Raw genomic sequence first — 26,513 nt, forward strand, 5'->3', positions numbered from 1 at the left:
TTTTCATACTTCTAAGCATGAAAAGCTAGCAAGGACATTCCCTCAGCCTAAGAAGCATTCCTTTAACTTAAGAAGTTGGTGGAAGAGATGCTTAAGATGGTGGAAGGCTCCTTGGACTGGAGGAAAGATGAAGAAGTAGAGTGGAAGAATACATACCTGTGAATTGTCCAAGGCTTTCACGGCTGGATTCAACTGGTTGTGGTGGGCTGTCTGGGCTATGTGCCCATGGTCTTTTTTGCCCGCATCTGTGGCTGGCATCTTCAGAGGTGTATCACAGAGAAAAGTCTGCTACACATTGTGTCATACCTGTGAGTTTTCTGTATACATACTGTCACATACCTGTGAGTTTACTGATAAGGGTTTTGACACACGAGAGAGTTACCAAAATAGGGCAAATACATAGATGCAAGTTTCCACATTCCCATGTTGCTAGAAATGGCACACGCTTTTATGTATTCAATTTAAATTCAGGCAATTACATTTACTTAGTTGGAAATAAGATATCTAATCGTAGAATTGTGGTCTTTAATCTAAGCACTATTTCTCATCTCCTCAATCTGGAATTGTGGGGAGAAAATGGTGCATAAATAGAGTATCAGGAGGCCCATTAGCAATAGGGAGAAGTGGGGATTTTTAGCCAAAACTATTAGGGATCAGAAATGTGATTGCACCTCGACTTGTAACTTTGTTTCCTAAACTGGCTTGTGTTTTCAGCAAGTTGTCAACAGTTTTGATGGATAGTCCTGGACTTTGCCTATTACATTAACCCTTTTCAATGAACCAATTCATCAGCTTCCTCTTAACGTCTTCCTCCCTTTCCCCAACTTTGCTCAGTCCTCTGAGTATCTGACAATTCCACCTACACAATATAATGGATAACAGACGCCTCAGAGGAAAACAATACAAAACTGAGGAACTCCTGAAGAAATAAAGTATTTTGCTGAGGCCAAATATCTAGATATCACATTTCCAATTCAAATCCGCTGAACATGTGATTACAACAATTCCAAGAAATTATGTGTTTGTTCAGGCTGTTGTACTCTAAGAGCCCGCATGGTGCAGTGGTCAGGAGTGGTGGACTCTAACCTGGTGAACTGCATTTGATTCCCCACTCCTCCACCTGAGCGGTGGACTCTGATCTGGTGAACTGGATTTGTTTTCTCACTCCTGCACATGATGCCAACTGGGTGACCTTGGGCTAGAGAGAGTTCTCTCAGAACTCTCTCAGCCTCACTATGAAAGAAGACAACAGATAAGGTTATAAGCCTTTAATGAGGTGAACTGTGCTGATAACATTGAAGGAGGTTGTTTAGCTGCATCGGTGTTACTGAAGTTCTCCCATCGGAGATATTTGTAATGAGAGCAGAGATTATTAATAGCAATTGCATTTTATGTATGTTTATACACTGTGAAAAATAATTGTAATATACACAAGCCACTGTGCAGCACATGTGCGTCACGTGATTTTTTGGTCTATATTTGGTGAATGCTGTTAGAGGCGCACTTACTCTAGTCACAGTTCTCTCAGAACTCTCTCAGCCTCACTTGCTTCACAAGGTGTCTGTTGTGGGGAGGGGAAGGGAAGGTGATTGTAAGCCACTGTGAGACTTCTTACAGTTAAGAAAATATAAGATATATATCCAAACGCTTCTTTTTCTTCCCAACTGGTATCCAACATGGCTTGCGGTATTATTCTTCCCTTCCCCAACTGATCTGCATGACAACCTTATAAGGCAAGTTAGGTCAAGAGAGATAGTGCTTTGCCCAAGCTAACACCAAAAACTTCCATGAACTATGACCGATCGGTACATGTTCAGGTGGCTTACAAAATAAAATGATTTCCAATCTTGCAACACAATAATTCAATAACAATAAAAACAATACAATGCGAAAATGCAATAACAGTGGTGAAAGAGCGCAAACCCGTTAGATCCTTTGCCCTGTAAGTCTGAGCAGAAGACCACCAATAAAATAGATCTGTCTCATTTCAAATATTCCATTCATGACAGCCGCTGAGTTGAAGCGACTGGGATTTTGGATGGAGATAAGGGAGATTTGGGTTCACATTCCCTGTCTGTTATGCAACCTTGCTGAGTGACCTTGGGCCAATCACACACCCAGCCTAACCTGCCTCACAGTGTTGTTATGTTGTGAGGATAACTATATACACTGTTTTGGGTTGTGAGGAAAGTAGGGTCGAAATGAAGCAAATAAGTAAATGGTGGGACCACTTTAAAAACAAGTTCAAATGCTTTAATCTGGAGCTATCTTGTACAAGTGCTATTTGCTGAACAACTGAAATCTGTCAAAATAGCTGGCTTTACAGCTGGCATTGATAGCAGCTATTCCTTCCTTGTGACAGTGTAAATGAAAGCAGAACTTATTCAGTGTTGCTCCAGATATATCTTGAAATTTCAGCACATTCCAAAATAAACACATAGAAAGATGTATCATCAGTAAGTGTGAGTGACCAACAGCAGGAGGAACAGCATAGTCATTTAATCATGAACACTCTCGGTAATTGAAAAATAGAAAGAAATCCTGAAATTGGATCATAATAAATTGGGCTTGTGCTGAATAAAAATCAGAAACCTTATAGAACAGAACTTTCTCCTTTTGCCCCCACAATCCTGATTCTGGGAATCAGGGTGTAATAATCCCACTCTGGGTCTGTGCGTTCTCATATGCGCGTTGCATGGTTGCTGATATGCAAAAGCATGTCTCATCTTCATTGCCACCACTACTAGGTATGACAGCCAGTCTTTGAAGTAACCACAGGTTTGGGGGTACTCTGGTAAGGCTGCCTCTGAGCAAGTACAAAGAGCGGAGCTGGCAACTACTTTAGCTTCCCCTGTGGATATCAATCTTTAGTGTGCAAGAGCAGTCTTCAGTGTGTAGGTAGAATCTGGGACCCAGTCTACTTTCTTAAACAGGAAAGAAGCTTTATTACTAGAGATTAAACTAGATAGAACATAGAGGCTAGAACATACTACAGATTAAACTAGAACTAGTGATTATAGAACATATTACTACAGATTAAACTAGAAAATAGATATCATATCAAGATGATCTATGGAAAATAAAAATGAAATATGAGCCTAGCTAAGTTACAATACAAAACAGTTACCTTAGATGGAGCAAATCATCCTAATTTCCCTACTGTTCCCTGATAGATGATAGGTCACACAGATCACAGCATCCGGGCAAGGTGTTTGAACCCAGAGCAAAGGAAGATTCTGCCTGCTTTGGTGACACCCTCGCCCATTCAGAGTTTGAATCGTGCCCCTCATAGGAGATATTCTAGCTCTGCCAATGCGGTCCTTTGGCATGTAACCCATGGCTTTGCACCAATCAAACTTTTATGATGCTCATTCCTCATTTCCTTTGGTGGGTTCATCCCATAGCTCCTGATGACATTTTAGAAGCATTTGGAATTCTTTTAAAAAGATGGTCGCAAGGCCCCAATCTAGCATGTGGCACAGTGGCCCTGGCCCCAGGGAGCTATGTTTCATGTAACTCTGTTAAAGATTCCACTGCTAATGGACCATTCATTCTGCCAGCAAACAGATCTGATGGCCCTAGTTTTTTTCAGTTCTCTTCTTGCTCCAGAAGCCATTTCCAGACTCACAAAAGTTTATTCCCAGGGTCACAGAGTCAAGCAGATTCTCTACTGCTGAACCACAGCTTTTCTTGCAGGTTTAGCTTCGAGGCTGCATTGCATTAGCAGGGTGCATGTGTGTAGGGGTCTCTCTTCCTGAGTATTCACCTTCTTGCAAATGGTTCTGCACCTATTTGCACCTCAAATGTTCTGGAAAATCACTGGGTGGGGACACACATCCATATCAACAAAAATCTTTCCACAGTTTCTGCTATTGTAGAATCAACACTTCATTGTGTTCTCACAACAACAGACTACGCTGAAAAGGTTATTCAAGGAGCTTTGTACCTGAAGGCACTTTGAATCCAGATCTCATGAGGGCAAGCTGGAGGCACATTCTACAATCACTGTCCTTCTTGACTGCCTTAGGAGCAGCAGTGGCATAGTGGTTAAGGGTAGGTGTATTCTAATCTGGAGGAACCGGGTTTGATTCCCCGCTCTGCCACTTGAGCTTTGGAAGTTTATCTGGGGAATTCAGATTAGCCTGTGCATGGCTACTCCTACATTCCTACTGAGTCTAAGAACTCTCTCAGCCCCACATACCTCACAAAGTGTCTGTTATGGGGAAAGGAAGGGAAAGGAGCTTGTAAGCCGCCTTGAGTCTCCCTTACAGGAGAGAAAGGCAACATATAAATCCAAACTCCTCTTCTTCTTCATGTATCTGGTTTCCCACAACAAATGTGACCATCTCTAAGGTCCTTCAGGACTCTCAGAGCAGCAGTGGCGTAGGAGGTTAAGAGCTTGTGTATCTTATCTGGAGGAACCGGGTTTGATTCCCAGCTCTGCTGCCTGAGCTGTGGAGGCTTATCTGGGGAATTCAGATTAGCCTGTGCACTCCCACACATGCCAGCTGGGTGACCTTGGGCTAGTCACAGCTTCTCGGAGCTCTCTCAGCCCCACCCACCTCACAGGGTGTTTGTTGTGAGGGGGGAAGGGCAAGGAGATTGTAAGCCCCTTTGAGTCTCCTTATAGGAGAGAAAAGGGGGATATAAATCCAAACTCTTCTAAGGTTCTTTCACTACTTAGTATACTCATTGATTTCATCCCCCCGCCCCGATATTCACTAATTCAGCATCTCAAACATGACATGGTTCTTGCCAGAAATAACAGTTTCCACATGTAACTTCATGCTGGTTTCAACTGATTTCCCGTCTAGCTCACATTAGCCACACAAGCTCTGTACCACAGTGGGGACTGATGGAATCTACCATATAATCCAACAGACACATGGAAAGACAGGCCCAAATACATATGTAGCTGTTTTTGAAAAAGGAAGGATGTGATGTTGAGTTACAACGGATTTATGGCCCAGGAAAGAGATGAGCAGAAGTGGTTTGCCATTGCCTTTTTCTGCATTGAAACCCAATCTTCCTTGGTAGCTTCAACCAAGCGCTGACCATGGCTGACCCTGCTGAGTTTCCAAGCTCTACCAAGCTGGGGCTAAGCTAAACAAGTTGCTATGAAGGTATCCCAGGTATCAACTGCTATTTGAAATACTGTTCATTCTGTCTCACTCTCCATGAATCCACACATGTCCCAAATGGAATCTTTTTAATTGTGGCATTCAGCAAGAGCTGCATCACACAAACTGGGTTTGTGCCATATGTTGACACCACAGTCTGCTATTAGAAGAGTAGTGGGATGCCTGGGAGATGTTATTCAGAAAAGATAACTAAACTCAGGTCCCATCTGCTCATATGGGGAATTGTTGGAAGTGATAATGGCCTCATGGTTTTCAGCTTGAATGTGATACAGGGAATATTGGTCCTATCCAGCTGGCAAACTCCTCCTTCATTAAATATTATCGCCACAAATTAATTGGTGATGTTGCAAATTGCCATAAGGAGCATAGCATGGCGATGAAACATGTTTGCCCTCAATAATTTTCCTTGGTAGATTTGGATGGTGGAAATTCTGTGAGTATTTAGAAAATCTTTCATATTTAGCACCGCCATTTGACTTCCAAAAACCTGGAATTGACAGTTTCTGACAGTTGGAGTAATACTAAATACTGCTATTGCTGTAGCATTCTAGGAGGGGGAGATGTAAAATGCTCACAGTCATTTCTTTCAACTAAAGTCAATAAACAGTCTAGTTCAGAAAAAAGGGGAAAGTGCTATTTAAAATTTTGTGTAGTTTTTTTTCTGGATCTCCTTACTGGCCCCTTTGTCAGCCTCAGAACTTCTGAAAAGATCTTACTTTTCCATACTCAGGAGCTGGGCACAAACCCTGTGGTTTCCTGGTGTTGAAATGGATAAATTGTACCTTCAATCAATCAGTCAGTCAGTCCGTCAGTGCAACTTGAAAGAACTGCCTTGTGTGAGTGAGAAAGTACAGGTGAGGGTTGGTTTATGATTGAATATTGTTTTAGCAACCATTATTTTTACCTGTTGACATTCAAAACTCTTCTGTTCCCAGTACTAGAAAACACATAAACATTTGCTCAAATAAAGTCTTCAGAACCAGTGTTACTAGCAAATTCTAATCTCTGTTTCTTGCTTTAGACTTCCACCCAGGACTAAAATAGCAGATACAATAAAGTAAGAAATTTCAGAGAAGGAAAAAGAAGTGTAAATGATATCCTATAAAGTATCATTCTTGTTCCTGCCAGGAACTAGAGAACTACAAGAAAGGTGAATTGTAGGTGTCCTTGGAACTGAACTTGCAGTTCTTATGATTCCCATGCTTTTATATACCAAAGCCTAAAATAATACTCATTAACTGTATCAGAATGAATGCATTAACCTGCTAGGCAAGTCTGTGCACAAGCAGCACAATAGCAAACCACATTATTTTAACCAAGGATGTTCATTTATTGGAAACAGACAGAAAATGATGACCAATAACTATTAGTTAAGACACTTAATTTTTTTTAAAAAAAATCCTATTCTATAATATTGATATATTAATGTTCAGATTTTGTCCATTTATCAGTAAATGTGCAGCACACACATTTTCTAATTCTGGTATTGGAAGTATCCACAGTTCAGCACCATGGAGAGCAACCACCAATGATTCCAAAGTGTGATTCAGCTATTGTTTCCAGATGAATGTATCTGCTTAATACTTGATGAAGGAAGGAAGGAAGGAAGGAAGGAAGGAAGGAAGGAAGGAAGGACGGACGGACGGACGGACGGACGGACGGAAGGAAGGAAGGAAGGAAGGAAGGAAGGAAGGAAGGAAGGAAGGAAGGAAGGAAGGAAGGAAGGAAGGAAGGAAGGAAGGAAGGAAGGAAGGAAGGAAGGAAGGAAGGAAGGAAGGAAGGAAGGACGGAAGGACGGACGGACGGACGGACGGACGGACGGACGGACGGACGGACGGACGGAAGGGAAGGGAAGGAAGGAAGGAAGGAAGGAAGGAAGGAAGGAAGGAAGGAAGGAAGGAAGGAAGGAAGGAAGGAAGGAAGGAAGGAAGGAAGGAAGGAAGGAAGGAAGGAAGGAAGGAAGGAAGGAAGGAAGGAAGGAAGGAAGGAAGTTTCATTATACAAGAGTCCTTTTGGTGTGGCAACCAAAATGGGTCATATACTGACCCAAGAGAAATGCATAATTTGTGAGGGGGGAATGGAATACAGAAGCCAGTGGATATAATATATTTAGTGACTCATATCAGAAAAAAATCGTTCTTATGGTTTTAATATAAAAAGCCATATTACTGGTTCTATCTTCAGGGCATTTTCACAGGGAATATTATTATTTTTCTATACCATACAGCCTGATCGACAATACCTTAAGTTTATTTTGTGTCACTGATTTCAGTAAGGCTCACTGACTGATTCTACTTTGACTTAACTTGTGCATCAGGCTGCAAGAGATAAATTATTATCAATTTGCATGAGCTTCAGAGGATCAGCTGTAACTAAAGGCACAGAGATAAGTCATGTTTTCTGAGGCATATGTCTGCCTTCTCCTACTGGGGATTCTCTGAGACTTTTTACTTTTTAGGCTTGCTGTGCCATGGAAAAGCCCTTTGGAGGAGGTGGAGAAGTACTGGAGCAGCCTTGTCCCTGCCTGCCACCCCACTCTGGATTGGGCTGTAAGGGAATGCTAAAGAAAGATGGGGAGATGGCAGAGAAGCTCAATGATTTTTTCGCTTCTGTGTTCTACCATGTTCTACTGAGTTGAAAGGGTGGGGAAATGCCCATGTCACAGCAACTCTTTTCAGAAAGGAATTCTCAAGAACTGAGTCAAATTAAAGTGATCATAGATGCCGTTCTAGATCTACAAGGGAAATGAAAACCCTACACAGAGGGGCAGATAAAGATAGATTGGGTGGCAAGTAGAAAGGAAAGAAGGAAGCAGGGAAAGGGGAGAACCTATGAGGGATTTCAGGGCAAAAAAAGGGAAAATAAGAAATAGTGGGGATGGGAAAGTGAGATGCTCCTCAAGTCGTTGTACCCCCATTTCTTCATAAATAAATACATATTTGCATAAAATATCTAAAAAATTATGCTATAGCATTGGCTCATTCCGCACATGCAGAATAATGCACTTACAAACTGCTTTCAGTGCTCTTTGAAGCTGTGCGGAATGGCAAAATCCACTTTCAAATAGTTGTGAAAGTGGTTTGAAAACGCATTATTTTGCATGTGCGGAAGGGGCCATTGTTTTTCCAAAAGCAGCGATACTGTCAATTTCCATCAATGGTGGAGAAGTCAGTGCATCAGCTCAAGTCTCGTCTTGTATAATCCTTTAGTGGTTAGAAGGGGTGAACTGGATCTGATTCCTCACTCCTCACCATGAGTGGTGGACTTTGACACTCCTTACAGTTGAGAAACGTGGGGTATAACCGTATAAATCCATGCTCTTCTTCTTTATGCAAATAGATGGGAGAGGAAGGACAAGTTCTTCTTTATGCAAATAGATGGGAGAGGAAGGACAAGTTCTGCCCCCCCCCCAAAACCCTGCAAGTCAATCCAGTTCCTGTGTCTTTTTCATAGAAATATTGTCTCACTGTGTATCATTACCATCCACCTTTTGCACAACAGTAAGCAAACTGATGAAGTTTACTATTCCTCTGCCTGTTCAGTCATCTCAACAACAGTGTCTTTTGGAGCATCAGCTTCTCAAAGCATCACACTGTCGCTAAGTACCAAAGGAGTCCAACAACCATTTCACAACTTATGTTGCCTCCCCTGGATTTTGAAATTGGTTGGTTGTTCAAGAACATTTAGACATATCGCATTCATTCCTTGCACTTGTGCAATCCACCCAAACTGTATATGTTAGCTCCTTTCTTAGTGTTTCAACTGTTAAGGAGCAGGCGTTTCCCCATAGAGAAGGCAAGTATGTACTCTGGAGTTTAGATTAGAGTCTCATGAAAAGAGTTGAAACCTGAATAAACCCTTCACAATTAAGATACATAAACTGGCAAAAATACAGTTTCTAGAGAGGATATAATCTAGTTCTTCAGTGGCTAAACTTCCAAGCCACATGGCAGGTGGGTTCTCTATGAGGAGGAGATGCATGGTTGCAAAGCAATCAGATTACGATGTTTAAATAGCTCAACACTGTGATAGGGAAGTTTCCATTTATGCCATCGAATTGTATTCTCTCTTGCCCTACTGAGAAGCTAAGCTGGCTCCGGGGAAGGGTTGCCAGCTCCAGGTTGAGAAATGCCTGGAGATTCCTGGGTTTAGGAATGGACCTCAGTGAGATATAATGCCATAGAGGCCACCCTCTAAAGCAGTCATTTATGGGAAATGATCTCACTAGTCGCAAGATCAGTTTAACCTCCAAAAAATTCCAGGCCCCACTGGGAGATTGGCAACGTTTTGTATACCCGTCATACCTCAGGTTGAAAACACAGGTAACCAACGAATGGCTGTCAGTAAGGGCCACAATCCTATTACATTTTACAAGACCAACTGGTAACAAAGTTGATTAATTATACACCAGCCACATCCTTTTGGTGGTACATGTATGTTTGCTTCCAAGGAGAGTGCTAAGAAACCATTGCATCCTACCACTTGAGTCAGGTTATAGAGGCATATTACTCTGGTACCAGGAACCTTCCTCTTCCACCAGTGGAAAAACTTCTCACACCAGCTCCAAAAGACACACGTTACTGTAATATATAACCAGTGGTGAGCTTCAAATAATTTAATAATAAATCTCGTGGCACCAATAATTCAACACTAACATTCAAGAAATTGGTGTTAGCCTGGTTTCCGAGCAATGAGGGGAAACAGAAATTCTTAGTTAGTACTCACTTCCTGACGCTGGCACAGATTTGTGGGCTGGCATCTTCAGAGGAGATCCTCTGAAGATGCCAGCCACAGATGCAGGTGAAACGTCAGGAGAGAATGCTGCTAGAACACGGCCATACAGCCCGGAAACCAGACAGCATGCCAGTGATTCCAGCTGTGAAAGCCTTCGACAATACAAATTCAACAACTGGTTGTTTACAAGCACCATTTTAACACCCGGTTCTGCCAACGTGGTGCAAACCTGCTGAATCTCACCACTCTATATAACCCAGTGCTTGGGTCCAAGCAATGCACACATGGACACATAAGTTGACTCAGCACAGTTCACTCGCCCAAGATCTTGTGCAACATTTAGCACCTTCCTTCCTGTGGGCTGGGTACAGACATCATTTTATGCTCGTGGCAGTTCTGTGGGTGGAAAAGAATATCCCTACCTCTCCGCTCCCAAGGCAGCATCTGATCTGCCAGAAATTCTGCTTCTGGAGGACAGGGGAATCTCAAAACAGAATGAGAGGCCAATCAGGATTCTGCTGAAGGAATAGGCGAGTTGGTGGAAATCACCACACCCCTTCCATTAGTATACAATTTAGTCTGGACCCAACCATATATATTGGCTGCACATGATCTTGTACAAGAGGAAAAGAAGAAGAGTTACAATAAGTCTGACTTGCTGCAAGGTGCTACTGTGTGTGTGTGTGTGTGTGTGTGTGTGTGTGTGTGTACTTTCACAAGAGCTCCAGCACAAGCAGAAATTTTGCACTGGATCCAGCCCAGGATCTGTAGTTGCTCCCCTGCACGCTCTACCATAGGTACAACACTGGGACAAACTGCAGCTCAGGGGTAGACTGTTTGCTTTGCATACAGAAGGTCACTGGTGTCTCCACTTCAAACAATGAGGTAGTAGGTCATGTGAAGGACTTCTGCCTGAGAAACACTGTCAATCTGAGTAGGTAGTCCAGACCCTGACAGACCGATGGTCCGATTCAGCGTAAGGCAGCACCATGTGTGCATTATAATCATGGTTTCTTGCTCTCCCATGATCATACAGCTTGACAATATGATAAGAAAACCTCTCCCGTTAGCATCGTTATTCTTGGATCATCCTTACATGCAGCTCTTACCAGTTGTTTATTCACCCCTTCCTTTAGAAGAAGAAGAAGAGTTGATTTTTATACCCTGCTTTGCTCTACCTTTAAGAAGTGGGTTACAATCACCTTTTAAAAGAAGAGGAGTTAGTTTTTATATCCTCTTTTTCTCCACTTTTCAGGAGCCTCAAAGTGATTTACAGTCGCCTTCCTGTGCCCTCCCAGTAACAGAGACTTTGTGAGTTGGGTGGGACTGAAAGAGTTTGGAGAGAACTGTTGCTAGCCCAGAGTCACCCAGCAGGCTTCATGTGGAAAAGTGGGGAAACAAACCCAGTTCACTAGATTAGGGTCTATTGCTCATGTGGAGGGGTGGGGAATCAAACCTGGTTCTCCAGGTTAGAGTCTGTCTCTGTAACCCATAACCTGTTCTATGCTGAAATGGTTAGTTCTTTTAACCTGGTTCTCCAGGTTAGAATTTATGTAGGGTGGTGAGAACCACAAAGGATTGCGAAGAGCTCCAAGCGGACCTTGATAAATTAGGTGAGTGGGCTAAGAAATGGCAAATGCAGTTCAATGTAGCAAAATGCAAAGTGATGCACATAGGGGCAAAAAATCCAAACTTCACATACATGCTACAAGGGTCAGTGCTATCAGTCACAGACCAGGAAAGGGATTTAGGCGTCTTAGTTGATAGTTCCATGGGAATGTCAACTCAATGCATGGCAGCTGTGAAAAAGGGAAACTCTATGCTGGGGATCATTAGAAAAGGAATTGATAATAAAACTGCAAAGATTGTCATGCCCTTATACACTTGGAGTACTGTGTCCAGTTCTGGTCGCCACATCTCAAAAAGGAAATTGAAGAGATAGAAAAAGTGCAGAGAAGGGCAACAATGATTGAGGGACTGGAGCACCTTCCTTATGAGGAGAGGCTGCAGCGTTTGGGACTCTTTAGTTTGGAGAGGAGACGTCTGAGGGGGGATATGATTGAAGTCTATAAAATTATGCATGGGATAGAAAATGTTGACAGAGAGAATTTTTTCTCTCTTTCTCACAATACTAGAACCAGGGGGCATACATTGAAAATGCTGGGGGGTGGGGGAATTAGGACTAATAAAAGGAAACACTTCTTCACACAACGTGTGATTGGTGTTTGGAATATGCTGCCACAGGAGGTGGTGATGGCCACTAACCTGGATAGCTTTAAAAGGGGCTTGGACAGATTTATGGAGGAGAAGTCGATTTATGGCTACCAATCTTGATCCTCTTTGATCTGAGATTGCAAATGCCTTAACAGACCAGGTGATTCGGGAGCAACAGCCGCAGAAGGCCCTTGCTTTCACATCCTGCATGTGAGCTCCCAAAAGCACCTGGTGGGCCACTGCGAGTAGCAGAGAGCTGGACTAGATGGACTCTGGTCTGATCCAGCTGGCTTGTTCTTATGTTCTTAATTTGCTGCAGTACACCATGACTTATTCTATATCTATTTATACTGCAATGGCTAGTCATCTGGGGCGGGAAATTGTCTTCTGCTTATGTCATTCTGTAAAACATCATGCTAATGGACAGTGTTGTATACACAATAAACAGTATTTAAATAATACTAATGATAGGAAAAGAAATAACCTTGTATATTTGGCAGCAATCAAAATCTCCTTGGGTTTCCTTAAGAGACAAGCAATAGTTAATCTAGCATGAAATGAAGCACCTAGAGAGAGAGAGAGGGGTGGGGAAAAAGAACGTTGGAAAAGAAGAGGAAAACCCAGATGGCACAGCAAAGGATAAGCCATCTGCATAAAATGCAAAAGGAATAAAATAAATCCCAATGGCAGATACTAATAAATGTTCACAGTAGGGAATCTGCATTTCTGGAAAAGGTTCAGCTAGAGAACCAGCTGAAGCCAGGGGAGCATGTTATGCTTGTCAAGTTACCCCTAACCAGTTTTCAACAGGGGTTCATTCAAAGATGTTTTCTGTCTCTGGCTTGGAGCTTTGCAAGCTCATGCCTGCCATTAAGCCCAGAGTAAGTAAACATGGTCTGGAGGCAGTCTGCTAAACGCATGCCAAACCAGGTGACTTGTAGTAGCAACGCATCGTCCTTCCCTTGGCTCAGTTCAGCTGGTTTGATCAACTTGAGCTTCCTCAGCTAGCCAAAAACAAACAAGAACAAAGCGATTACTCTGTTTAGCACAATGCACCTGGGGAATTGTACAGTGCAATTGCAAGTACTATTACCCCTTCTAGAAGAAGAAGAAAGTTCGGATTTTTGCCCTGCTTTTTTCAATTGTAGAGAATCTCAAAGAGGCTTACAAACTCCTTCTCTTCCTCTTCCCACAACAGAAACTTTCTGATGTAAGGCAGGGCTGAGAGCAGAGGTGGGATCCAGCAGGTTCTCACAGGTTCCCGAGAGTAGGTTACTAATTATTTGTGTGTGCCGAGAGGGGGTTACTAATTGGTGATTTTGCCACGTGATTTTTGCCTTAGTTACGCCCCTCCTCTCAGCAGTAGCGCGCAGAACTTGAAGCAGTCTAGCAGGAGGTGCACCAGCGTGCGTAGCAACCTGCGCCTGTGTGCATTCGTTTCCTGCCCAAGGACCGGCGCAGCGGCTGCGTCCTTGCCACAGCCCTGCCCAGGAATGCCCAGCCCCCGGAATGCCCGGCCATGCCCCCGTTGTGCCCTGCCCAGCCCCATTGGCCCTACACCACAGTTTGAATCCCACCACCATGGGAACCTGTTACTAAAATTTTTTGGATCCCACCACTGGCTGAGAGAGTTCTGAGAGAACTGTGACAGGCCCAAGTTTGCTCAGTAGGCTTCATATGGAGGAGTGGGGAAACAAACCTGGTTCTCCAGAGGAGAGTCCACTGCTCTTGACCGCTACACTATGCTGTCTCTCTTGCCCCACTGATGTCAGTGGAGTGGGATTTGTTTATGTCACCCTTCCCCTTTATGTCACCCTTCTCCTTTATGTCACCCTTCTCAGGACAGCTTCCAGCATATATCAGAGTTAAATCAAGAGTTAAAATCAGAGTTAAATCAATACATTTAAAATCAGAGTTAAATCAGAGTTTAATCAAGAAATGACAAACCCAGAGCTAAATCAAGAGTTAAATCAAGAAATGACAACCCCAGATGGTGATCAAACAATTCAACATTAAAACAATACATTCCTACAATCAACAATGTACAAAAGGAATGCTGGGAAAGGAAGGGGAGAAAAGGTGGAAAAGGGGGGAGGACATATGAGTGGTAAACCATTGCTGCCTCAACCATAAGCCTGTGGAACCACTCTGTCTCACAGGTCCTGTGGAATTGCTTTAAATCCTGCAGGGCCCAGGTCTCATCAGACAGAGCATTCCACGAGGTTGGGGGCCAGGCTGAAACACCTGTTGTTCAAACACCTGATTTTCTGCTTAAGGCCCAGTTTGTGGGACACCAAAATTCCCTATTCAGTCACTAAGGGACCTGTCCTGTAAGGAATGGGGTGAATGGGCAGAATAACACATGTTCCAAAAGATAGCAGGGGCTACCTTAAATAGGCACACATACGCGCATGAAGCTGTTTTAGACTGAATCAGACCATTCGTTCATCAAGGTCAGTATTATCTGCAAGGTAGGTGAAGCTGAGAGAGTTCAGTGAGAATTGTGACTAGCCCAGTGTCACCCAGCAGGCTTCATGTGAAGGAGTGGGGAATCAAACCTGGTTTATCAGATTAGACCCTTCTCTCAGAACTCTCTCAGTGCCATCCGCTTCACAAGGTGTCTGTTGTGGAGAAAGGAAGGCAAGGTGATTGTAAGTCACTTTGAGACTCCTTAAAGTTAAGAAAAGCCAGGTATGAATCCAAAATCTTTTACTCTTCTTTAAGGGTGATATCTGCACAACGACGGGCTTTGGAAAAAAAATAAACAAGAACGTGGGCAACTTCAAATGGTGCCTCACGTTGCAGCAGTGGCCACTTTTGTAAGAGGAACCTGTGCTGCTGCCATTTGCACAGCCAGTGCAGTGGCCAGTCAGGATTGCTGGGATCCTGGTGGCAGGAGGTAGAATGGGTTGCGTGGGAAATACTGTGGGGAGGGGTTTCACCACCACCCCCCCAGCTCTTTGGTGGAGTGAACATGGGGATGATCTGTTGGAAAGGGTGAGCTGTGGGAGCTCTCCTGTTGGAACGCCTCCTTAAGAGGTAGGGGCAGTTGCGAAGCTACAAGGGAAGGGGGTGTGTGTGCTGTGCACCAGGCACATGCCTGGGGTGTGTGGAAAATTGCCTCCAGGCCCCTCCCCCTTTTCCCTCCCTCCACAGCACCCCCACGGCGCCCCTCCACCCTCTTCCCACACTTACTTTAGTTCCTTTCCTTTTCCAGAACTTTTTCAGGCTGCAAAAGGCCTGTTTGCAGTAAAAACGGCCTGAGGAGCTACAGTTCCCAGGAGACCTTGGGGTTCACAAGGTCTCCTGGGAAGTATAGTTCCCATCAGGCTGTTTTTACTGATAACAGGTTTTTTGCAGCCTGAAAAAGTTCTGGAAAAGGAAAGGAACTAAGGTAAGTGTGGGAAGGGGGGAAGGAGGGATGCCGTGGGGGGAGCGCCATGGGGGGCACTGTGGGGGTGGGGGGCACCATGGGGGGCATGGGGGGTGGAAAATTAGAATGGACACCGGGCACAGTTTGGCCCAGCTACGCCTCTGGGTAGGGGTAGAGCAAGCCAGCAGTCGGGATGCCCGGCAGGGGCTACCAGGCTTGCACCCTAGTAGCACATTGGAGCAGGTGCCAGGCAGGGGTCCATCGCTCAACTGGCATGCCCTGCTCCAATCTGGCCCGTTGCGGTCAATTCCTCCAGCAGGCGGGCTGAAGAATTTTGGTTGGCTCTGGGGAACGGCACTTGTACTGCCCAGATGCTCAGATCACCCCCTTATGCTGCGCCATTTTGCTTCCTGTTAACTCCTTGGCAATAAATACATCTGGCTATGGCCAAATACTTTGCCCACAAAATAAGTTGCTGCATGTTTATTGGGTCAAAGGGAGGCCTTCTGATATTTTCTTGGGCCAACAGGACCCCGCCTCACCCCACAATGGTGGGCGGAAGTGGGGGGAGGAAATAGAACACTTCCTGCTTGTCATAATTCGCACCGGCAAACAGGAAACATCTAAAACCCGGGCTGAAGAAAAAAGTCACTTAGGCTCATTCCGCACATGCGGAATAATGCACTTTCAAACTGTTTTCAGTGCTCTTTGAAGCTGTGCAGAATGGCAAAATCCACTTGTAAACAGTTGTGAAAGTGATTTGAAAACGCATTATTTTGCGTGTGCGGAAGGGGCCTTATTTAGCAACTTGCATTTAACCAGGTTCAGGAAAATATAATGCGTTTGAAGCATTTGGGGGGTGAGTTTTGTGGGAACGTTTCCCCCATAATGCTTTAAAAAGGGGTCTGAGCCCATTATATTTGGCCTGTGAGGAATCACCCGGAATGGGGTAGAGGGAAATGGATCCAGAGCTGGTGGAAAGCACGGCCATTGGGAGAAAAGTCAAAGTGAAGCCATGAGAGAAATGGGGATCAGCAGGAGTGAAAATACAATTTCCTGTCCCCCCACAAGTCCTCGCAGTCCCCACCTTACGTATTTGTCTAAATAACAAGCACAAATCGAGGCACACAAGTGCTGCACAAGTAACAGAAAAACTTCTGTTAAGGTTAGAAGCTTTTAGAGTCTATCAGGGATTAGGCCAAAATAGCCAACATCCAGTAGAGACTCAAATTACTGAATATATGGCATTAGCTAGCATTTTGAAAGGCTCGCTGAGTTGAAGAAAAGACCCCATATGACTGGAAAGTAGTCTAGGGGCTGCCATTATCTACAGGAAAGAGCTCCAGGAACACAGCAGGAAATTACACACCAGTTAATTCAGCTTCAATTTTACGGAAAGTGCCAAAACTATTTTAAGTCATAAAGAAGGTTGGAGGAACAGACGGCACTGCGAAATACGAGTTAACAAAAGGCACACAACACAGTTTCGGCATGTGTGTGGCCTGTTCCAATTCTAGGAACTAAAAATGTTCACTATTATTGACGTCTTAATGCAGTGGCATTTTTTTAAAAATAAAACCAACTGGCATTGCCCCTGCTTTCTAGCTAACCAGGGCTCTAGCACAGACAGATAGAAGATAACTCTACCAAGTCCCAGGGAAAAGGAAGTTCTGTGAGGCAGGGCAAAACTGGCCCCAATGGCTATAACTCCCCACCATCCAATTGAGATGAAATTCTTAGATCTTGTAACTCCTACCCAAGGGATCCTCCCTATCACATTTCACACTAATAGGAGAAAGAATGCCCATTTGGAGGGCAATGAAAACACTCACATGCAGGGCAGGTACTTGGAGACGTTTGGTACACCATAAAAGCAGACAACGGTCACAAATGGTACATAAATAAGGAACACAATGCTAGCATGTGGCATATTTAGCAGGAATTGGGATAAATCTTTGTTCCCTGAATGCATGGACTGGAGTGGAAGTTACTACACAAGCCTGAACTTTCCCTAGAAGTTAAAATAAACAAGTGGAGGTTATTGTATTGTTGAAGGGTTTCATGGCCGGATTCAACTGGTTGTTGTGGGTCTTCCAGGCTGTATGGCTGTGGTCTGGTAGATCTTGTTCCTAATGTTTCGCCTGCATCTGTGGTTGGCATCTTCAGCCACAGATGCAGGCTATCGTTATCGTACTATGGTCACATTATGAGAAGAGTCACTGGAAAAGACAATAACACTAGGAAAAGGTGAAGGCAGCAGGAGCCCTTTTGGGGAGGGCGGCATATAAATGGAACCAACCAAACACACAAACACACAAACCAAGCAAGCAAGTAAACACACAAACAAACAAACAAACACACACAAACCAATGAGGAAGAGACATCATGAGATGAGTGACTCAATGAAGGAAGCCATAGCCCTCAGTTTGCAAGACCTGAGCAAGGCTGTTAATGTTAGGTCATCTTGGAGGTCATTCATTTATCGGGTCACTGTAAGTCAGAAGGAGGGCACTTTACACACAAACAAGTATGACACAAGCTCCCTGTCCCCTCCATATCATTGGTGATATATTGTTGATTCTCGGGAGAATCCCCTTATATTATTCATACACCAGTCTGCTATTTCATATGAAGGTTGGCTTTAGTTGTGGACAACAATGTATCATGAGGATGGGGGAAACTAACCTTTGTGACGTCGAAGGCTTTCACGGCCGGATTCAACTGATTGTAGTAGGTTTTCCAGGCTGTGTGGCCGTGGTCTGGTGGACCTTGTTCCTAACGTTTTGCCTGCATCTGTGGCTGGCATCTTCAGAGGTGTATCACAGTGTTACACACTGTGTCCAGTTAGGAACAAGATCCACCAGACCACGGCCACACAGCCCAGAAAACCCACTACAACCAACTAACCTTTGTGACCTTCCTGTGCCTTATCTTGCTCTGCTTCAGTACTTCCAGATTTTTTCCCCCCTTTCAGCCCAGTTGTGATTTCAGATGGGGACCAGGATAGAGGAAAATCCTAATAAAAATTGATTGCGCCAAGGCAATGCGCGGAAGCCAGTAGAGTTTCATTTACCTTACCATTTCATTTCCCTATTCACTTCCCTTGCATATTGCTCTATTGACAAAGAACAGGCCTCTGCCCCTCGATTGTAGAGGTGAAAAAAAAACATTTGAGTGTTGAATCAGACCATTGGTCCATCAAGGTCAATAGTGATTACCCAGACTGGCAGTGGCTGTCCCCAGTCTCAGGCAGAGGTCTTTCATATCACCTCCAGTGTGGTGTAGTGGTTAAGAGCAGGTGGATTCTAATCTGGAGAACCGGGTTTGATTCCCCACTCCTCTACCTGAGTGGCAGAAGCTTATCTGGTGAACCAGATGTGCTTCCGCACTCCCGCATTCCTGCTGGATGACTTTGGGCTAGTCGCAGTTCTTTGGAACTCTCTCAGCCCCACCTAACTCACAAGGGCCCCTTCCACGCACACAAAATAATGCGTTTTCAAACCACTTTCACAACTGTTTGAAAGTGGATTTTGCCATTTTGCACAGCTTCAAAGAGCTTTGAAAGCAGTTTGAAAGTGCATTATTCTGCATGTGCGGAATGAGCCAATGTGTCTGTTGTGGGGAGAGGAAGGGAAAGGAGCTTGTAAGCCACCTTGAGACTTCTTACAGTTGAGATAGGTGGGGTGTAAATCCAAACTCCTCCTCCTCTCCTCCTCTTCCTTCTTTTCCAACTTGAACTTTTTAACTGAAGCTGCCAAATATTGAACTTGGGCCTTCTGCATGCCAAATGGATGCTCTTCCACTGAACCACGGCTCAGTCATCTCCATGTAACCAACAAATATTCATTTCAGAATCCAGAAATATTAGGGGCCAAAATGTTGCAGCCTTACAGCTGGATCCCATACAAGCTTTCTCCGAATTATTTCCCACTGTGTTCAATGAGATATACAGTGCTATCCAAAGAAGAGTGTTATCTTTCAAAGGCCACTGACTTCAATTAACTTGGCTGGGGAAAACTCTGCTCGGGATTTCCCTTATATCTGCTAATCCTTGATGTGACAAATATGAAAATCTGCAAACTCCATTCACAGAATGAAAGACAGGTAAATATTTACAATTTGTATACGGAAAGAAGGAAGATAGGAAGGCCTTTTATAAGTGACCTATAATAATGGAATTTTTGAACATGCTGCTGTTCGCAGGACTATTATCAAGCAAGGCAATTGGCGTGTAGACCAGCTGCTTCTAACCGCAGGTCAACTCAGTTCATAGAAAACAATAATTGCAAAAAAACCATCCATCAATGTATTCTACAACAGACAATGCAAAGAAATTACAAATGTGCTGGGATATGTCTGCAAGGTGTTGGCTGGAAAGATTTTGCTATTCCATACAGCTTCAAAGAGCACGGAAAGCAGTTTGAAAGTGCATGATTCTGCATGTGCGAAAGGGGCCTCTGACTGTATAGATTATGATAAAAAAGGCATTTACTTAAGTCCTGCCAACAGTGGCTAAAGGCAGCAACGATAAAATTATACATTTTTAAAAGGAAAGCTGGAAGCAGGAGGAGAAACACAACTCACATTATCTTCTTTGCTAAACTGTAGGCTTTGTTTAAAGTGCTTAGAACTCTATGATAGCAAAACTGGTCACAGTAAGGCCCCTTCCGCACATGCAGAATAATGCACTTTCAATCCACTTTCAATGCATTTTTGCAGCTGGATCTTAGGCCCCTTCTGCACATGCGATATAATGCGTTTTCAAACCACTTTCACAACTGTTTGCAAGTGGATTTTGCTATTCCGCACAGCTTGAAAGAGCACTGAAAGCAGTTTGAAAGCGCATTATTTTGCATGTGCGGAATGAGCCTTACTGTGTAAAATAGCAAAATCCACTTGCAAATAATTGTGAAACTGGATTAAAAGTGCATTATTCTGCATGTGCGGAAGGGGCCTGAGTGTAGCAATTCCCTCTTCCCAGTTGTCTCTTTTTTTCGTTTTTTCGCACACATTACATTTTTCTCCCTTTTGGGGTTCACTAAAGACTTCTTTTTGGCTTCAGAGGATCTTTGTGAACTTCTTTTCCAGGATCTCCTGTTTTGGAGGTCTGGGCTTCTTGCCCTGTTTGAGCAGTTTTAGGGCTTGGGGGCTTACCCCACCCATAGGAATTTGCAGTGCTGTTACAAAAGTCTTTGAAGACAAGAAGGGCTTTCTCTTGCCAAGGAGGCATCCCTGGGGATCCATCTCCACTTCTTTCTTGCCAGTAGGACTAGACTATGCCATTTTACCTTTTGGCACACAGGTTACCATTTCAATCAGAACCAGGAGTGGAATTCCTTCATTGTCTTCCTGCTCTAGCCCCACAACATCAGAGATTTCTTTCATCTCCTCTTTCTCCACCTTCAAACATCCTGGAGCAGGAACACCACTATTTCGGACCAGATCTCTGGATATACTCAGAGTCAGCCTTTACTTTTTTCCTTCTGATTCTTTTTCTTCTTACTTTTCTTCTGCTCCTAGATAACTCTAAGTAAAGATGGGAAGAACAATGGATTTGTTGGTCTCGAGGTGATGGTTTTTAATGCCCCGAGAGATCTTTGGAGCTTTAGCAGCAAGCAGTGTCTCAATTGCAACAGCATTCTCTGCTATCTCCTCTGCAATCATCCCAGTATATCTAAAGCCCCTTCTGCACATGCAGAACAAGGCACTTTCAATCCACTTCCAATGCACTTTGCAGCTGGATTTTACTGTGCGAAAAAGCAAAATCCACTTGCCAACAATGGTAAAAGTGGATTGAAAGTGCATTATTCTGCAGGTGCGGAAGGGGCCTAACACATGCCACATAGTAACAACCCTTGTTAATTACTGGAAGAACAGTTCCTTGGGTATGCCCACTCATTTTCTTGGCCAGAATCTTTGCTTTCAACTTCACAGAGATGGGAGTCTTTTTACTGTATAGAAATGTTTCCCTATATGACATGGTAAAAACCTTCTAATGCAGTCACCAGACAGAAAGAAAATCTATTCAGAAGGAGACACTTTGCTTCAAAAGACTTGTATCCTTTTTTCAGGGTTTCGTTCAAAAATGAGCTCAGCAACATTTGTGACTCTTTTCTGTTCTGGGTAGGGGCACCAAATTTCCTGCAGGGCTGCTGCTGAGTCTCCTCAAAGGAACCAGTCAGCCATGTTGAAGTTTGGATGGCTGGGCACTCATTCTATGGGGGAGTTTTCAACTAGCCAATATTTGGTGCTACTGCCTGCGCTGTACAATAGGCATGGCTATATATTTACCTTTGTATTCCTTTGTATGGTGACACCATCTGTCTATTTAATTATTGTTAATTTACGGTAAACTGGTCTCAATTGGTTTAATTGTATTTATGATGTTTATATGTTCTATTTTTACTGTATTGTATGAATATTTATTGGTATTATAATGTTGCTATATTCATGATGTTATATTTATGATGTTATGATCCTATGTTTATTGACCCTATGGTTCATTCCACACATGCAGAATAATGCACTTTCAAACTGCTTTCAGTGCTCTTTGAAGCTGTGCAGAATGGCAAAATCCACTTGCAAACAGTTGTGAAAGTGGTTTGAAAACGCATTATTTTGCGTGGGCCTATGTTTATTGATGTGTTTATTGATGGTTGTTCTATGATGTTATGTTTATTTATATTGTTATTATATTGTTGTGCACTGCCTCAATCCTTTCGGGTGAGGGCGGTATATAAATTAAATATACCATGCCATACCTTCAATTGGGTGCCCCCAGTATTTTCCCCTCCCATGTAAACTTCAGCAAAGTTGGCTGGTTCCTTTCAGGAGACTCACTAGCAGCCCTGCAGGAAGTTTGGTGCCCCTACCCAGAGCAATACCTCCAGCAGAGCTCCCCCATTGAAATCTCTACCACAGAGCCAGTTGGGCATAATAGCAGGCCTCACCCCCATCCCACACCTCCCATTGCTTTTTTGATTCCCCACTCCTCCACACGAGCAACGGACTCTTATCTTGTGAACTGAGTTTGATTCCTCACTCCTCTACATGAAGCCTGCTGGGTGACCTTGGGCTAGTCACAATTCTCTCAGGACTATCTCAGCCCCACCTACCTCACAAAGGTGTCTGTTGTGGGGAGAGGAAGGAAATGAGTTTGCAAGTTACTTAGAGACTCCTTACCTTTGAGTACAGTGGAGTATAAATCCAAACAACTCTTCTTCTTCCTTTTTATTCTGTGTATTTTCCAGGTCTTAAGGTACCCATTTCCCTTATCTTAAGACCTATCCAGCCAGATCTGCAGAAACTGTGATACAAATGAAGATGCAAGCTTCCATATAAATGAAAGGCTACTTTTCTTCAGAAATCCCCCTTGCTGTATCTGCTGTTCCTTCGCTGACTTTATCTGAGTTCTACTAATTCACACATTGCATTGCCCTATGACCGGACAAGGCCAGGGCCTCATTTATATCCAGTGTTGGATGTAAACACCTAGTATCAGCACCGTCCATCCTCTTCAACATCACATTATTGTTCTTGTGGTTCCTGCTGATGCCTTTTTTTTGTTAGAGACTCACATTATCTTGCCAGTCACGGGAAGGTGAAAGAACAAGACACTGAACAAGAAAGACAGACAGGGAGGGCCTTTCTTTCTTATTTCTTTCACCAAGTATGAGAAACACTGACGGAATAGCTCTGGGGCCAAGGAGGCTGGAAGGAAAGACTGTAGAAGCATTTGTCAGGTGTGGCTGCCTGAGTCGATGACATATGCAAGTGTGTACATCAGTGACGGGACCTCAAACGACTAATGAACGAACCCCTTGTTTGATAGGGCTGTAGGTGTTTCCTCGCAGCTCTAATCCATCATGGGATTCAGTCCAACAAGAGGGTCCAATTAGAGATGAAAGGTTTTCATGCAGAGAGAGCCCGGCCCAGTGGCTGAATACATTTCTGTTTGTATGGATCCATAAATGTGTGGAGTTTCTCACCTGACAGGCACCCTCAGTGCAGGTATTTTCAGTGTCATGAATAATGTGAGTTGTACTCCGCATAAAATGTGTCTCTAGCAAGCTGGATGTGTGCTGAATGCTTATTGGATCTTGCGTTTGCACTGTCTTACATTTTGTCATTATGCCCGTGATTGGCAAATGAAGGTTTGTGATTAGATCCACACAACAATCAGCGTTTTAAATTAGGTGCTTGGTGGCCAGTTCTGCTTCTGCATTCAATGGAAATATATCTGGCCCCTTAATTAATGTTCACCTCCATTTGCATACATTTGCTTTGAAGCAATGGAAACTGAAGACTAAAGCTCTGTCAAATGTACTCCAGTTTCAACATTCAGGTCAAAAACTACTAAAGTGTTGGGTTAGAATTATTTCTCCCCTCAATTTATCTTTTTTGTATAATTGTATTTAGTGCTATTCATAATTGTATGCAGTGCTATTGCTTTTGCTGACTGCTGCTAATTTGGAACTATCCACTCTCCCAGCCGTTGCTTCATTCTTCTTTTTTGGATTAGTCATTAACCAATCAGTTCCCATGTGAAAAAGTGATGTTACAATGCTATATAGTCCATAAGATCTCAGTGCTCAGTGTCAGCATTGAAGCAATTCCTCTGAAGAAGAGGCGGAGGCGGAGGCGGAGGCGGTGGCGGAGGCGGAGGCGGAGGAGGAGGAGGAGGAGGAGGAGGTGGTGGTGGTGGTGGTCTTTATACCATGCTTTTCTCTACCATCAAAGAGTCCCAAAGCTTACAATCACCTTCCCTTTCCTCCCCACAACAGACACTTTGTGAGGTAGGTGAGGCTGAGAGAGTTCAGAGAGAACTGTGACTAGCCAAAGAGTCTGCAACCTGCGGCTCTCCAGATGTTCATGGACTACAAATCCCACTAGCCCTTGCCATCATGGCCAATTGGCCATGCTGGCAGGAGCTGATGGGAATTGTAGTCCACAAACATCTGGAGAGCCACAGGTTGCAGACCCTTTGGCTAGTCACAGTTCTCTCTGAACTCTCTCAGCCTCACCTACCTGGAGAGCCACAAATTGCAGACCCCTGAACTAGCCCAAGGTCACCCAACAGGCTTCATATGTAGGAGTGGGGAATCTTATCTGAATTCCTGTCAACTTACAGTGATACAACATCCCAGATGCCTCATTTGTTTGGTCACATCCTGTTGAGGGACATCCTTCAATCTCTGCAATTATTGTGCTCCTTAAGCACCTCATTACAAAACTATTGGATTTGTTAAAAAAATCAATCTGCAGTTCTGTCAGAGTGAAAACTGATCTTTATACTACTGGGATCAGTTCCCATGAAGGGAATGGCAGTTTTGAAAGATGGATCCATGGCATCAAAACTCCATGAGCTCCCTCCCCTCTTCAAAGTCCTCCCTCCTCAGGTACTACCCCCAAATCTCCAGAATAAGTAACCCTAAGATTATGAATGCCTTCTCTCTGTTCTCCATATGAGTGGTGGACTTGAATCTGGTGAACTGGGTTTGTTTCCCTACTCCTCCACATGAAGCCTGCTGGCCAGTCACAGTTCATCTCAGAACTCACTTCACCCTACTATTTCACAAGGTGTCTGTTGTGGGGAGGGGAAGGGAAGGAGTTGTAAGGCACTTTGAGTCTCTATGAGGTAGAGAAAAGTGGGGTATAAATCCAACTCTTCTTTTTCATATCCCCAGTCTCACTGGTTAGGTGAGTTTAAAAATGAGGAGTTCCACTTTTGACAGCTGACAGAGTCTTTTACCAATTCCACATAAGTGTGCTGAGTAACGTTGAAATCTTCCAGCCTTCTATATCATGTGTGTGTGTGTTTTTTAATATGCAAAATTATTCCATCTAATTCATTTATCTGCAGTAGATGTAGCTTCTCTGGAGATTATCAGAAGAGGTTGTTTCTTTCATATCAGGCATTTGAATCGCTGTGATGGAGATTGCCTCCAGCTCCTGCTGCTGAGATTGTGTCATTTCCCTATCTCTAAGTCTTTGTTACGGCATGGAGATTAGAGTGTCACAATGTTTTTATTGCTGGCTTTTCTACCTCCTGTAGAATATCATTACAATACTCTTTTGGTTTCTTCACTGAGTACTACGCATGTGGGCTTTTACTTTTCTGTATTCAAACAGGGGAAAATTCCAGGATCCAAGGTAATAGACTTGGGGGAGGAGAGGAAAAGATTTCCCATCATCTATGTTTTTCAGTGGCTGGAACATAAATGTCTACTTTCAGATTTGTACCAATCGTTTCCTTTTTCAACTGAACTGAAAATTTTTTTTTTTGAATTGAGGTTGGAAAGAAAAATGCCAGATCTCTCACCTGTACGCATTAATGTACTAAGTTAATTTAATTTACACAAATTTACATGACAGTGTGTAATAAGTACAGTTTGTAATGACCAAAGCTGAAAGACTTAGAATGCTTTCCTGGAAGTTATCCCTGCTCAGTCGAAACCAAGTAAGATTGTACAAGGTCTGCCACAACTTCACACTCATTGAGTCCAAAAGATTTATTTCTTTAGTCAACAAAACATTTATATTCTACTGTCTCTGTGGTTCAAGGCGGCTTACAATAAGAGTTAAAAATGCTTTCTGCTAAAGTCGAAGATAAAATAGTGAACACCAAATCTTCCCCCCGTTCCTTAAAAGATGCCTGCTGCTCAGGAGCAGGTGCATTCTAATCTGGAGGAACCAGGTTTGATTCCCCGCTCTGCCACTTGAGCTGTGGAGGCTTAGCTGGGGAATTCAGATTAGCCTGTGCACTCCCACACATGCCAGCTGGGTCACCTTGGGCTAGTCACAGCTTTTCAGAGCTCTCTCAGCCCTACCCACCTCACAGGGTGTTTGTTGTGAGGGGAGAAGGGCAAGGAGATTGTAAGCCCCTTTGAGTCTCCTACAGGAAAGGGGGGATATAAATCCAAACTCTCCTCCTCCTCCTCCTCCTCCTCCTCCTCCTCCTCCTCCTCCTCCTCCTCCTCCTCCTCCTCCTCCTCTCCTCCTCCTCCTCCTCCTCCTCCTCCTCCTCCTCCTCCTCCTCCTCCTCCTCCTCC

The 26,513-nt window shown here is 43.8% G+C and overlaps 1 pseudogene; it reads right to left on the reverse strand.

The window, feature by feature from the left end:
• Window positions 1–14,798: 14,798 nt before the first annotated feature.
• Window positions 14,799–23,591, reverse strand: LOC125431265 (annotated as a pseudogene).
• Window positions 23,592–26,513: the final 2,922 nt, after the last annotated feature.

Source organism: Sphaerodactylus townsendi, linkage group LG04 (assembly GCF_021028975.2).
Source record: "Sphaerodactylus townsendi isolate TG3544 linkage group LG04, MPM_Stown_v2.3, whole genome shotgun sequence".
Lineage (NCBI taxonomy): Eukaryota > Metazoa > Chordata > Lepidosauria > Squamata > Sphaerodactylidae > Sphaerodactylus > Sphaerodactylus townsendi.